General features: G+C 41.7%; 1 protein-coding gene across 2 annotated transcripts in view; it reads right to left on the reverse strand.

Annotated features, from left to right (window-relative positions):
- Window positions 1-6,563, reverse strand: part of RLIM (ring finger protein, LIM domain interacting) — a 29,238-nt gene extending 22,675 nt beyond the window's left edge. The window contains exons 1-2 of one of the 2 annotated variants that reach the window (XM_055267499.2): window positions 6,303-6,514; window positions 4,463-4,524 (exon numbers count right to left, since the gene is read on the reverse strand). The gene's annotated coding sequence lies outside the window, so the exon portion shown is untranslated. Of the gene's footprint in view, window positions 1-4,462; window positions 4,525-6,302 lie in introns of both variants that reach the window. The other variant, XM_055267498.2, reaches the window with a different exon arrangement.
- Window positions 6,564-7,231: the final 668 nt, after the last annotated feature.

Consider the following 7,231-nt stretch of genomic DNA (forward strand, 5'->3'; position numbering starts at 1 on the left):
ACACATGGGTAGCAGGGTGAAACTCAGCTCTGTGAAAGGAAAAAAGAAATACTGAAATCTAGTCTCGGCTGTAACTTGGTTATGTGGATTTGGCCAATTCATTTAACCTCTTGTGCCAGAAAGTCTCCATCAATATTAAAGTATTGGATTAAACCATCTGCAAGGTACTTTCCAGTTCTATGAATCTGTGACTGTAAATAAGACATAACCTACGCCACATTACGATATTAAGAAAAATTAAGTTTAGGAAACAGCACAAATAACTAGGACATAAGCTTATAAGCTCTGCTTTTCTCACTACCATTTCACTCAATGTACTTCTATCTCCACTCATGCAGTTATCTTTTTGAAAAGAAATATAAAGCATTCTTTAAAAAAAAAAAACAGAACAGGCAGGGTTAATGTCTCACTGACTTTCCTTATTGCATGATACCTCTCACCAACTAAAAAATTTGTTGATAATTTCCAAGAGTGGCCTATCAGAAAATGCTACCAAGGTATCCCCCACTGCTCATGCTACTATAGCAATAAGAGATTATAAAATATTATCTGAATGGCAGTTAGCTTAGCCTCCACTTACATTCTTCTATCTTTACCAATTGAAAAGGACAGCAGAGAAAAACTAAAAGGACTCAGGAATGTTCCTCATGTACCCACCGACTTGCAGCTCAAACAACTTTTACTAAAATGCTCTAAAACAGTTAAACTTAAAGAGTGTTAAGAACTTCAGTAAATCAAAGGACTGAAGACCATGCCAAATGCGGTTGACCTACAGGATCAAGTTAGTTAAAAAAGGAAATCATTATGACATTTCATCTCAGTCAAATACTTTAATCTAGACAGTGAATTTAATCTTCAATTACCCACTTTATGTGCTTTTATTATCGAGCTATGCCACTAAATTAGAATTTGGTCTTATCCATAAACTCATTTTGACTTGCTTCTCTCATTATTCCTAAGAAGTCAAAAAGAAAATGACTCAAAAACCCAAAGAGTACATGTGTTTAAGTCACTAATGTAAAAATCACTGATAACTGACAATGTTGGTGTTCATCAGTAACTAAGGCACTATTTAAGGACCTAAGATTTTTCCATCAAAAATCAGGTTTTTAAAGAGTAAAGCCAATTTTTAAAATTAAAATCACTTAGCTGGGCGCGGTGGCTCACGCCTGTAATCCCAGCACTTTGGGAGGCTGAGACAGGCGGATCACAAGGTCAGGAGATCAAGACCATCCTGGCTAACACGGTGAAACCCCGTCTCTACCAAAAATAGAAAAAAATTAGCCAGGCATAGTGGCGGGCGCCTGCAGTCCCAGCTACTCGGGAGGCTGAGGCAGGAGAATGGCGTGAACCCGGGTGGCAGAGCTTGCAGTGAGCCGAGATCGTGCCACTGCACTCCAGCCTGGGCGACAGAGTGAGACTCCATCTCAAAAAAATAAAAAAAATAAAAAATAATTAAAATCACTTAACTAAAAAAGTATTATCTATACCAACCAGTTATATTATTTGAAGAAATAATTTTGTATTTAAGACCAACCATGCTGACAATTGTCCTTCCTGAACTAGTATACCCACATAAAAATAACATGAAGAGGGTGACAATATATCTTTGGTTTGTCCAGAAGAGTAATGGTTTACACTTGTACTGAAGTAATTAGTAATATGGCTCTCCCTTTCACTCTCAAAAGTGTCCCAGTTTAGATAATTCATATGGTCTCCTTAGTTATAATCAGCACTAAAGGGAACATTGGTCAATAAAAAACAAAAGTTGTAGTTAACACCTTTCCTCCCATAGTCAAGGGGAGATCAGAAGGGACCTTTTGTCATTCCAGAAAAAAATTTTAAACATCAAACACAAATACCTCCTTTCTCCCAGGAAGTAACATGTTCATCATCATGGAAACACCATTAGACTGTCAAATGTTATAATACAACCCAACCTGTAGTTGCAAAATTACTGCAAGAAATCCACGAAATCTATATAACGCACCAAGTGCTCTCTGCCTACAGATTGTCTCACAGATATGAAGGTGCTACTATGACTAATGAAATTAAACTCTTGGGTTGGTGGCCGGGCGCGGTGGCTCAGGCCTGTGATCCCTGCACTTTGGGAGGCCGAGGCGGGCAGATCACCTGAGGTCAGGGGTTCAAGACCAGCTTGGCCAACATGATGAAACTCCATCTCTAGTAAAAATACAAGTTAGCCAGGCATGGTGGCACATGCCTGTAATCCCAGCTACTCGGGAGGCTGAGGCAGGAGAACCGCTTGAACCCGGGAGGTGGAGGTTGCAGTGAGCCAAGATCATGCCACTGCACTCTAGCCTGGGCGACAGAGCAAAACTCGTCCTGCCCTCCTAACCAAAAAAAAAAAAAAAAAAAAAAAACTTGCGTTGGAACATTAAAATATAAGAAAATCTAGAGAAAAATACCAACTATATATGTCAGGAGAAAAACCACAAGTTCACAAATACATTCCCCCAATTGAGGTATATTTAAAAAATACCTCAATTGGCTGGGCACGGTGGCTCACGTCTGTAATCCCAGCACTTTGGGAGGCCGAGAAGGGCAGATCACAAGGTCAGGAGTTCGAGACCAGCCTGGCCAATATGGTGAAACCCCGTCTCTACTAAAAATACAAAAATTAGCCAGGCGTGGTGGAGAGCACCTGTACTCCCAGCTACTTGGGAGGCTGAGGTAGGAGAATTGCTTGAAACCGGGAGGCGGGGAGGTTGCAGTGAGCTGAGAGTGCACCACTGCATTCCAGCCTGGGCGACAGAGTGAGACTCCGTCTCAAAAAAATAATTAAAAATAAATAAATAAATAAAAATATCTCAATTGATAAAAAGAGAAATGAATTGCTGGATTATCTGGGAAACTTTCATGTTTGAGGTTGAGAAAACAATGAAAGAAAAATAGATACAGAAGTGTTATTACTTTCTTATACTGGACATCAGAACTTCAATTTATTATGTAAACTAGATACTTTCTGAAATCAATGGGCCACAGGTTTTGGAAATCTTTGTGTTAAAGAAAAACTTGTCCAGTTCTAGGCAGTGGCTCAAAATTCTAGGACCTCACTGGTTTGGGTTTGACAGAAGACTTTTTATTCTCTAATTTGTCATCCACTCTATGCTAAATGAAGAGAACAGGAGGCTGGTTGGTGATCTGCTCTATTTCTAATCCACCATGGCCATGGAAAAATTAATGTACACATAATTCCATAAATGCAGATGCCTCATTTGACCTACTACTATATTATTTAAGACTCACTACATGTTCACTAACCTCAAAGATATCCAACCAGCCTAATATTTCCAGATCATTTCATTAAGCTATTTCTTAAAATCATTTCTGATTTTAAATTGTTTATCAAATGATATACAAAGAGCTATTTAACATCTATCAATGAGCCCATCCAATTACAGGGCCTGTGAAATAGAACAATAAATATTTGTAAACATGCATAATAGCTGAAACAGGAACGTAACAAGACGAAAAGGGGGGATTGCTGGATAACCTTTAAGTGTTAACAAAAGTTTTTGATGCAACATAATCTACAAACTTTTTACTACAATCTTTCATTTTCATTGCATTTCCTATCTAATTAGACAGCAATCAAACCTAGAAGCATAACGTCAGACAGGCCTGGGATAAAATGAGGGCTCCACCACTTAAAGCTATTTAACTGAGAACAAATTATACTTAACCTCTTTGGGTTTTTGGTTTCCTCTATAAAAGTTAACATTCTCACGAGGCTTTGTTGTGAGGATTATAAAATAATGAATGTAAAGCACATGGCCTAGCACCACAGGCCTTCAGCAGAAGTTGGTTATGAATTTAGGCTAAGTATCCATCCCAGTTTGTCTGGGACAATCAAGGTTTGCACCTGTTGTCCAGGAATTATTAATGTTCCTTTTGTTCTTAAAAGTGTCTTGGTTAGGGCAATAAATTATGTGGTTACCCTAAAGATGATGACAATAATGAAATGAGTTAATATCAATTAAAAGTATCATGTATCACTTATGAATTTTTGAATCCCAAAGGAAAAAAACCACCACACACAAAGTAATGTAAAAGTATACTCTCGTAAGCTATTCTACTGATATTTCATTTAGTTATCCAATGAACATTTAAATGTTATTTTACTTATACTCATGCCATTCCAACAATGATATAAGGCAACAATTTTTTTTTGTTCTATACAGGTATCGGTAAACTTCAGACATTATTTTAAAGAGTCAAATTCACAGATAAAGCACTGGTGAGTTCTCGGTATCCAGAAACATTACCCTTTTAATTCCCAGTGAAAAGTACCCATTCTTATCATGAAGAATACCCAACACCATCTAACATCTATCAATGAGCCCATCCAATTACAGGGCCTGCAAAATAGAACAATAAATATTTGTAAACATGCATTCTACACATAAATCATCAGGAGACGCAACAAAAAATAAATTACCTGACTGTTATGACATAGTATTGAAATACAATAAACTGGATTTTAGTTTTCTTCACTCTGCTCTAGAAAAAAAAAGAATCCATTATTCTTCCTCTTTTAAAAGATACACATTTTCTTTGAATTAGACACAACCTAAAAAAAAATACAGACACACCATAACCCAACCTAATTCATTATTAGTATTAGGGCATTTGGGGAGAGCAAGAAGGTCAGAGGGGACCAGGAGTTAGATAAAAGATGTCTTCTAAAACTGAGAGACAATTTACGTTTTATTATAAGCTTGCTTAAAATAAGCCTTTCCTTATCAGACCAGTAATTATTTTCAGATTCTGATAGTCACTTTCAAGGACTTATTTGGCACATTACACTAGCCTAAGGTAGGAACTAAAGTATTAAAATTCATCAGAGCATCATGGACTAAAAAAATCTTTGTAACATTTTTCAGTAAGTGGAGTGTGTCCTAAAATCAAGTTTTAAAAAGTGGATTGGTCTTTCTAGCTACCTAAGCTATATTTTTACAGTTTAGAAAAGTCACGGGGGGGAGGGGTTATAATTGTGCCAGTCCTCCAGGGAAGATACAATGTACCTAATGCGGTGATAAGTAGTTACTTTGTCTATAATCACGAAGAGTGAAAGAAATGATTAGTAGCAGTAGGTTTATTATTTCTTCCCCCTTTCGATGAGTCCAAAGCACTGCGGTTAATTCTGATTCAGGAAATGCGGGCTTACTTCTGGCAAAAAATCATTGTGGGGTCTTGCAAATGGTAGATGACAATCTGATACAACTGCTTCCTCTTGCCCCAAAATGAAAAAAAAAGACCTCAATAACAAGACTGCTAGGCCTCAGATTCCCAGACTAACCTGTGGAATAAGTATGGTGAAACTGTCTAGGGAAGGAACGTGGCTGTCTCCTCCATCTTGAAATTAATCAGCATAAGGGAAAAAGGGACCGAGTATTCAGGAAGCAGAAGCCCAACCGGTTAATACTAGTTACTAAGCTATGGCGTGCGTGGCAGGTACCGTCTGCAGAAGCAGAGACCCCTTAGGCTTTTTTTTTTTTTAATGGGGGAGGGATTGGGTTGTTGGTGGATTAAACACAAATTAACTTGAAAATAATTTGGCCCAATTCCATCCCTTACCCAGGAGAAAACAACGAACACCTAACGGCTTTTCCCTCTCTTTTGCGGGGGGATCCTTCCAGTGATACCTGGCAAAGGATATGCCAGGGTTATTCGAGCAAGGGAGTAAACCACATTTGCCTCAGATCCTCAGGGAAGATGTCATCGCGGCCCCAGGGGGCGCCTAATTGGTAATACCCTGCAGAAGGGCTCAAAACGAGGTTTTGCAAATCTGGGGAAATCTAAAGGCCCAAGAGTTCCCAGCATCTCACTTGGGGCAGCCTGATTTTACTTCCCTTTTCCCAAACCCAAGCCCGCCATGAAAAACGCGGGGAGGTCAGGGAAGGCTCCAGAGAACAGAAAAGAAAAAGCCTGAGACGTTCTAAGATTCTGACGCCTGAGGCCAAAACTCAAAAACTGCCTCCCCCGATTTCCTAAGGCTCCGGAGGGCCTGGGCTGCAGCTCGCGCGGCCACCGAGAGGAAGTACTACCCACCTCCTTCTCCTTCAAAGAGCCTGTCGACTATACCACTCAACTAAAATGGCAGCGGCGACTACGCCACGGAGCCCCCCGCAGCAACGGGCCTGGGGTCCGGAGGCGGCGCTGAGCCTCTGCCACGACGCGTCACTCGGGCCATTTTGAGAGAACGCGGCAGCCGCGGCTCCGCTGTCTTCCTCTCGCTCTACATCCATTTCTCACAGGATTCCCAAGTCTTCACTTACTAGGTTTTAGCGTCAGGATCCGACTCGGTTGGTTTGGCCGCCGCCGCCGAGGCTGCTCCGCACCTCCCTGGCCGCCGCTCTCAAGCCCGCCTCCAATGAGTAGCTGGTTGAGACCCGCCTCTAGCCCAGCGCCTGCTCGGAGACGTTGCTCAGGCAGCCATTATCTTCCCCATTGTTACCAAGCAGCGACAGGAAACGACTGCCCACAACAGGAAGTGATGATGCCGCGTCCCGGCACCGCAGCCCCACTCCCAGCCTATTAGCCAATCCCAGTCGATTCCTCGAAAAGGCTCCGCGGGAGGAGGAGGGGGACGGCAGACGACGCGGCAAGGCGGGAGGCGGTTTGGAAAAGGAAAGCTGTTATGACGCCCACCATGTGACAGGCCCCACCCTCCTCCGCCATTTTGAATTGTGGCGAGAAATTTGCGTTCTGAGAGTTGTGGGAACCTTCGCTTTCCCATTTTGAAAACTGAAGGACGTCACGGTCTGACTGCTTGAAGACATTTTCAGAGAGCGAGAAATGTGATATTAGTCTAACCTGGCATCACATCAGTTCACACAATCCGTCCAGACCAGTTCAAAAAGTAGCCTGCGTTTTATTCAACATGTATTTACACAGTGCCAACTGCATGTCAAGCGCCGTTGTAGCTGCTTAGGAAATTAAAATAGACCAAAATTAAGAATGAAAACAGGCCGAGTGAGGTGGCTCACGCCTGTAATCCCAGCACTTTGGGAAGCTGAAGCGGGCGGATCACCTGAGGTCAGGAGTTCGAGACCAGCCTGGCCAACATGGCGAAACCCAGTCTCTACTAAAAATACGAAAATTAGCCGGGCGTGGTGGCGGGCGCCTGTAATCCCTGCTCATCAGGAGGCTGAGGCAGGAGAATAGCTGAACCCAGGAGGTGGAGGTTGCAGTGAGCCAAGATCTC

The sequence above is a fragment of the Symphalangus syndactylus genome, chromosome X (genome assembly GCF_028878055.3).
Source record: "Symphalangus syndactylus isolate Jambi chromosome X, NHGRI_mSymSyn1-v2.1_pri, whole genome shotgun sequence".
NCBI lineage: Eukaryota > Metazoa > Chordata > Mammalia > Primates > Hylobatidae > Symphalangus > Symphalangus syndactylus.